Source organism: Anser brachyrhynchus, assembly GCF_964034855.1.
Source record: "Anser brachyrhynchus genome assembly, chromosome: 22".
Taxonomy (NCBI): domain Eukaryota; kingdom Metazoa; phylum Chordata; class Aves; order Anseriformes; family Anatidae; genus Anser; species Anser brachyrhynchus.
The window spans coordinates 1,850,976-1,858,175 of NC_137715.1; the positions used below are offsets into that span (position 1 = coordinate 1,850,976).

Below are 7,200 nucleotides of genomic sequence, written 5' to 3' on the forward strand. Positions count from 1 at the left end.
ATTTTAATCCTTTAAAATAATATTAATGTGGTGACATGATTCAGATATGTTACATGTTCAGACGTAGAAGAAAGAATTTATGGGTATATTTTTGGTTGACTATCACATTTTCAGAGAGAGCAACTGCAAACCTTTGAAGTTTCTCTCCTTTTTTTTTTTTTTCTCCAAAGAGGATAGCAAGGGATGTATTTTATTGCAATACCTAAGGTTGAGATGTGTTTGTTTATTTATTTATTACTGTTAGATTTTATTTTACTGTTTCTCTCTTTGATCTGCTGTGGATGTAAATACGGTGTTATTTTCGAGATAGTGAAGAGATCGAAGAGATCGTTCTTAAAAAAAAAAAAAAAAAGCATATGCTTCCAGGAATGCAGGGTCTATAGAAAGAAGCAAATCAAAGCTGGAAAGTATGAATAGAATAGAAGGGGAGAAGATTTCTATAGGACCTAAAAGTTCACAGCCATTATAAGCAGACAGAAGCCAAGAAAAATGCGAGAATTATACAGAAAATCATTAATCACTTCTTTTCTTTAAATACTTATCCTTTTCCCATTGTTATTCAACAGCAAATCTCCGCAGACCGTCTGTTGGGAAAAAAGCACCCGGACTCCTACAAGAATCTTCAGGGGAAATAATAATAATAATAATAAAATCTGGATCGTAAAGGTGAAAGCTTTATATCTGGGGGAGGAAAGCAAAACCAAAACCCCCAAGCTACCCCCTCCCCCAGAACTCTCACTTTGGAAGAAACCACCCAAACCATGAGGGCCGTCTCTGGGGCGTTGGAAAAAGGATGTGGGAGCGAACCAGGTAACAGAGCTGCTCTCTTGGCATGCATTTCTGATCGTTTAATTGCCTCGTCTCACGAGAAAGTTCGGGAAAAAAAAAAAAGGTTAAAAAAAAAAAAGGTCAGAAAGAAAAACAACACGTGAATGCTTGTGCGGGGTTTTCCTTCTGTTTTCTCATTTCATTTTGACCGATGTGAGAGAGGGGAGCAAGCAGAGAAAATTTGCAGGCGGGCTCCTTGTAGCGAGAGGATTTTTCTCCTCGACGTTGGGCTGTGCGTGTTTCGGGCCGCGGCGCCGTGTCCCCCCTTTGGGGTTTGGGGAGATGCCCCCTTTTTTCCTCGCCCCCCCCCCTCCCTCCCGAACAAGACCTCTCTGGGCACGGGCCGCTTTGGGAGGGCTTCGCGGAACGTCCCAGAGGAGCTGGGGCTACGCAGGGCACCGGGGGCGCGTTCTCGTGCCGGGGGTGCGGGGGTCCCGGGGCGGCCCAGGAGTGCCGGCGCCACGGGGGTGCTGCTGCTCCGCGGGTGCTGCCCCGGCCCGCGCGGTGCGGGGGTGCGGCGGCGAAGGAGGGAGCGAAAATCGGGGAGGCAAAAGCCAGCTCTTGCCAGCGCCGATCGGGGGAGAGGGTTCACGCAGAGGACACGTTTTCTAGGCGATTAGCTGTGTATTATAGCCAGGGACTGACCTCGCAAGCCCCTTGACCTCTCCGGGGCTGGACATTGTGCGGGGCAACCTCCCCAGCCCGGAGCGGCCGGGGCACAGCAAAACCCCGCGTGTGCGGAGCTCGCCGGCCCCGACCGGCCCCGCAGCGCCCCGGGCGCCCCCGGCCCCTGGGCGAGCCCCGCCGGGAGCAGGCGGCGAGCGAACGAGCGCAGGGAGGGCTCGGGGGTGCTGTGCTGCTGCGTATCGCGGTAGAAGCGCCGTCGTTCCGAGCCCAGGCCCAAAGGCAAAGCTTTCCCTTATTTCTCGCGACTTCACTTCAAAGGGCTGAAAGCCCTCGGCGTTTGCTTGTTTGTCTGCTTCTTTGTAAGAGAGGAAGAGAGAAGGAGAGGGGGGGAAAGGCCTTTGGGAAGCTGGGGTGGGACTGTAGTTTGGCTTTGCACAGCTGACTGTTGATTGCTTTACAAAAATAACTTGGGGGGAAAAGAAACATGAAATCAAAGCCGAGGCACCCCCTAACCCGCCGCTGACAGTTTCCTCGTCCGGCGTCGCATCTCGCGTCTCATTTTCAGAAATTCCTTTGTTTCCGACCGTCCCCGCTTCCACCCCCCCCCCCCCGCCCCCGCCACTGCCCCCGGCGCTCCCGAGGCCGGGATGCGGAACCCCTTTGTTTTCTCTTGGTCCCCAAACCGGACAAAAACGGGTCCTGCGGGAGAGCGAAATCACGTACGGCAGCCCCTACGGCCCACCGAGATGCAGTTATCGGAGACAAGGGAAACCGAGGAAACCATCACAAAGAGGGACGCGCGCAGGAAAGCGGGGCCGCTCCCGCCCAGGTGCGGCACGGGGCTCTTTAAAACGGCTGCGCTCCGAGAGCCGTGCCGGGGGTTCTCAGCCCCTCTGACAGATTTATGATGCGCAATAAGAACGGCGTGTTTAAATCTGTAAATCAATCTCGCTTTCTCACTATATAAACGTTCATTTTATCTTTAGAAAGAAAACGGCTTTGATCACGGCACCTCGGAGGGTGAAGCCGCTGTTTATGGCCGTGTTTCCGACCCTTTGAACTGGGGGCTTTAAAAAACGAATGGCTGATTCTTTTGCATGAAACAAACCCAAAAATGCTAGAGGAGGTGCGGAGGGGGGTATCTGCCCCGTTTGCTGCCTTGCCTAGGTCTGTTGTGTTGTTGTGAGGTTTATTATTTATTTTTTTTAACCGGATTCCAGTCGTAGGGACGCTTCATTTTATGACTAAAGGGGAGGAAAAAAAAAAAAGTGATTGCGTGAAGCTGAAGTTGCGGCTTCTGAATCGACCTGAAGTTCCCATATAAACCTCCTGTTCCCCGAGAGTTTCCTCCCTCGTGGGACCCCTTCATCTCCCTTTAATCGGATTTTTTCCCCGTTCCTCCCACACTTTGAGGCAAACGCTATCTCCCTACAACCTCTTCCACTCGATAAAATCGATTAAGAAATAATCGAGGGCTTTTGAAAACGAAGCGCTGCCTCGCTCACTGCTTTGCAGCGGGGGAGAACCAAGGCTGTCGTCCCCTTCTCCCCACGGTCGGCTTAACTGGTGAAAACCCGCTTCTAGGCTTTTAAATTAATTTCCACGTTTAATACGAGTTCCCTTCAAGCTTCAACCGTCCTGCGAAGAGGGAGGGAGCACGGCAGCTCCCAGTACAGCCGCCCCGCCGGGGGCTGCCGGGGCGCGTGAGGGGCTGCGGCGAGGGCTCTGCCCCCCTCCTGGGGGACCCGGGCGGCGGGGACACAGCGCAGGGCCCCCGGTGTCCCGCTGCTGCCCTCCCCCGGGAGGCGGCCCCGGAGCCGCTTCCCGTGGCCGCGCAGAGCCGCCGGGGCCGCGCGTTGGCCCCGCACCGAGCAGGCGGCCGGTGCCAGGGCTCCGCGGCTGCTCGGCGGCTGCTCCCGGCGGCTGCCTTTGTTGTTCAGGCTTTTTCAGGATCTTGTAGCTGGCAGCTCTCTTCAGAGTCACAATTTCTTTTTTTTTTTTTTTTCAAATGCTGGCCAAACAATAACAGCAGCAGGGAGAAAAGGCCTGGCAGTGAGGCGGAGGAAATGGTGAGCTCTTTAAAACATGGTACCAGGAGCATAAATATTCTCAGCTGTTTTCGACTCCAAAACAGTTGTGCTATTCAGCACAAGATTAGTAAAAATCTCGGTGTTGGGAAAAAAGAAAAGGAAAGGAAACACAAAAAGCACGGTGTTGCTTAGCTGAGCTACGGTCCAGCAAGCCAGGAAAGGTTTAGAGGAAGGTCCAGGAAAGGTTTAGAGAAGTGTTCAAACGCTCTCAACTTCAGGCAGGAGACAAGCGGGGGAAATAAACCTAAACCGCAGACCTTTACTAGGGAAGCGGATGAGAGTCGATTGCCGCGTGCCCCACACATCACATGCTCGCGCGGCTGTGCCAGGCAGCCGTGCAACAGCCGTGGACAGGGGAGGTGTCTGCAGCTCTAGGAAAGCTTCGCTCAGTTCGAAACTTAGTTAAAAAAATACTGTTCCGGTGGAAGGTCACAGTGGTCCTTTGAGTATGAAACTGAAAGACCCCCTTCCCCCTTCCCTATCACGTGATTCATTAAATAATTAATGCAGAGGTTGCAGAATAGATATGTATTCGTCAGGAAAATCGCAGACATGGTCTCCTTGTGTCTGACGTGAAATTCAACTGTCCTTTAAAAAACAAGCCTATAGCTGAGGGGAAAAAAAAGAGAGAGAAAGAGAGGGGGAGAGAGAGAGAGAGAGAAAGGGGGAGAGGAGGAGAGAGGGAGAGAGGGAGAGGGAGAGGAGTCTGCAATAAAACAATTCTCAGGAACCACGAAGCCACGCCGAGGGCTGGATTATTGTAAGTAGCAGGGGCTTCCCAATTCCTAGCGTGTCTATATGTCCATGTAAATTTATTGTTTGTTATTAATGTTATTGTCGTAAAATGTGACAAATAGCCGTCTTCATTTCCTCCCATTTCTCTTCACATGGTGGTATGTGTGTTTATACCCATCGAGGCATTTCATTGATATTTTTAGGAATATTCCTCTCTCTCTCTCCCTCTCCCTCTCTCTCTCCTCACAACCTTTTTTCTCCCTTTCTTGATTTATTACAATAAACATGTCAGCAGCAGTGCGGCTGCCATTGTGTGTGTGTTTGTGAGAGAGTTGTGTTGTTTATAGTGGTGTCCAAGATAAATCATTTCTCGAGTGAAAATGATGTGCAAGCGATGATATTTTAGAGCGAGGATCTCTCTCTACCCCACTCCCTGGAGTTGATTATTTCAGACGATTTACAGTAATAGATCAGCAGCTAATATGAAAGCTCTGTAGCTGGGGGTCTTAAATTACAGCATCTGTGATTACCAATTAAGGAAAGATTTGTATAAATTTGGTAAACCGGGAACGCCTCATTGGCATATAAACCTAGTAAAAGAGCACGACCTTAATATAAAAATTACAGTGCGGAGTCTTGCGTTGCAGCATCCTTTTATCAACGATAACTCATTTTCTTCCCACTTTCTCCCAGTTTCTTCCTCCCGTCCCCGGCAGAAGGGTTTCCTCGCTGGAAACAGGCACAGGTTGCTTTAGCAAAGCAAGGCAACTTCTGGAGGTGTCCCACTTTAAATCAAACACAGAAATAGGGCTTAAAAGGCGAAAATGAAATTGCGTCGGGAAGCCCGAAGTTAGCTGCTTCCAAGAGAGATACAAACGTGGTCTCAGGCAGGAGAGGGAGTTGGCCCGGAGACCCGGCACAATGGGGCTGCGGCAAGCGGGGCGCTGCCGGCGGACCCCGTCAGAGGCGGCTCGCCTCGGGTCCTTCCAGCCACCCACCGCTGATAGCAACGGAAAGGGGAACCGACTCGTTGCGGGTAGTTCGTTGTTCTTTTACAGCAGGCGGATAACTGTGCGTGGCTTTCTAGAGCCCTGATCTCGCTAAGGCTGTGACGGTGATGGATGAAGAAATAGAGAATAATGTTCTTACGATGAAAGTTGGAGAAGGTGCTCCAACGAATGCTTTATATTTAGGAATCCAAACCTGTTATCTACCTCAGTAAAAGCGCAGCTCCAAGGAGTAATAGCAGTAGAAATAAGCTTAAATGGTAGCAGAACCTGGCTGGCAGCTGTTACCTTTTTAACGATTGCTATGCAAAGCATAGCTGGACTGTAACAGGGAAATTCCTTTAAAGCCGCTGAGTTACGGTAGCGAAGCTGAAGCCGTGGGGATACGGTGCGTGTCCCAAACCGGGGGCACTACTGCCTGCCTTAATGTCAGCGCGAGGAACGCAACCTCCGCGGAAAGTGGGATGTCAGGAGCCATGCACTGCCCTCCCTTCCCATCTCCGGACTGGACCAAATTGGTCCTAACCGGGAGTGTTGAAAGGGAAGGAGGAAGTGAGAGATCGCGGTTTTAAATATTTTACAAGCTCCAGCATGCGAGGAGTCAATAAAACTGACAACAGGAGCAAAGATTAAATGTTCACACCGGATTCTCAGATGAGAATTCACCGCTTTTCCCCCCTGCTTCCCTTCCCTTCCCTTCTCTTCCCTTTCCTCCTCCCTGCTCACCAGCCAAGTCTAGCACCACACGAGTGGGGATATTTAACTCTGTCTGCTAGTGTAAACCTTTATGTAGCAAAATTAGAGCAACTCAGCGACTTTCATTAAATATTAAAGGAGATTCAGGGACGGTGACTGAGCCAGAAATGCAGCATCATTCTCTGTCACGCTCCGTATTAGTTTAAATTGTCGGCTTCAAATGGATGCAGACATCCTCCCCCCCCCCGGGTCGGTCCGTCCCCCCCCCCCCCCTTATTTCAGTCGGTGACATTTTGGTTTGGTTTGTTGCCTTTTTTTTTTCTTTGTCTTTTTCTATTTGTTTGTTTCCTGGAGGCTTGGGATGTTGAGCGTGAGAAATTGGCACCTCGCGGGGGGCGGCTGCGGGCTCGGAGCGGGGGAACCACCCGCAGCCCCCGCCCTGGGCGGCCGCCCCGTCTAAATCAATACCGGGGCTTTCTTGAGCCCCGGGCCGGCCGCCATTGTGCGAGTGTCGCCCTTCAATAATCAGACGTCAGGAGATGGGGCGGCCGGGGTGCTGCCTTGTCGCTCTGGCGGAACCCGTGGTGGGGACAAGCCGCCTCCCTGGCCCGGGAGGACAGCCCCAGACCCTAAAAATGGCCTCAAAGGCCGCAGACCCTGAGTAAGAGCCTCAGAGCCCGATTAATAGACGCAGAGCCGGGATAGGATCCCGGGCGCTCAGTGAAAAGCCCCAGACCCGGATCAGGAGCCCCAGAAGAGCAGACCAAGGCGGGGACGGGACCCCGAACCCGGAGAAAAGCCTCAAACCTTGCAGGGCACCCCAGACCCAGGGAATACCCAAGCACAGGAGGGGAGCCAAGATCCAGGATGGGATCCGAGCTGGGCGGGTGGAAAGCAGAGCTCTAACAGCCCTGCCCGCCCCGGGCCGGGGGTTGTAGGTGGGGAGCTGGGGCGTTTGGGTGGTGCAAAACAGCCCTTGGCAAGGGATCGAGACTGGGACGACACCCCACGGCTCAGGGCTCCCCGCTGCTCCCTGCACCCATGCCAGCCCCAGCCTCCTCCGCCAAAAGAAATTTCTCCCCGCCGCCTTTAGCGGAGGCCCGAGGGAAGGGCAGCGGGGTGCCCCCTCTCAGCACCGCTCAGCACCGCCTCTCGCCGCCAGCAGCTGCCCTGCTGGAAGCTTCCCCAGGCCCACAACCACAGCGAGCAAATCGTTC

General features: G+C 52.6%; 1 protein-coding gene across 8 annotated transcripts in view; it reads left to right on the top strand.

Annotated features, from left to right (window-relative positions):
* The window catches only part of HOXB3 (homeobox B3), a 53,867-nt gene that overhangs the window by 32,571 nt on the left and 14,096 nt on the right, over window positions 1-7,200 (top strand). For 4 of the 8 annotated variants that reach the window (XM_080564687.1, XM_080564682.1, XM_080564684.1 and 1 more), the window contains exon 2: window positions 567-4,305. The exons of 1 other annotated variant lie outside the window; for it this stretch is intronic. The gene's annotated coding sequence lies outside the window, so the exon portion shown is untranslated. The remainder of the gene's footprint in view (window positions 1-566; window positions 4,306-7,200) is intronic. 3 more of the 8 variants (XM_080564683.1, XM_080564686.1, XM_080564688.1) reach the window with 1 other exon arrangement.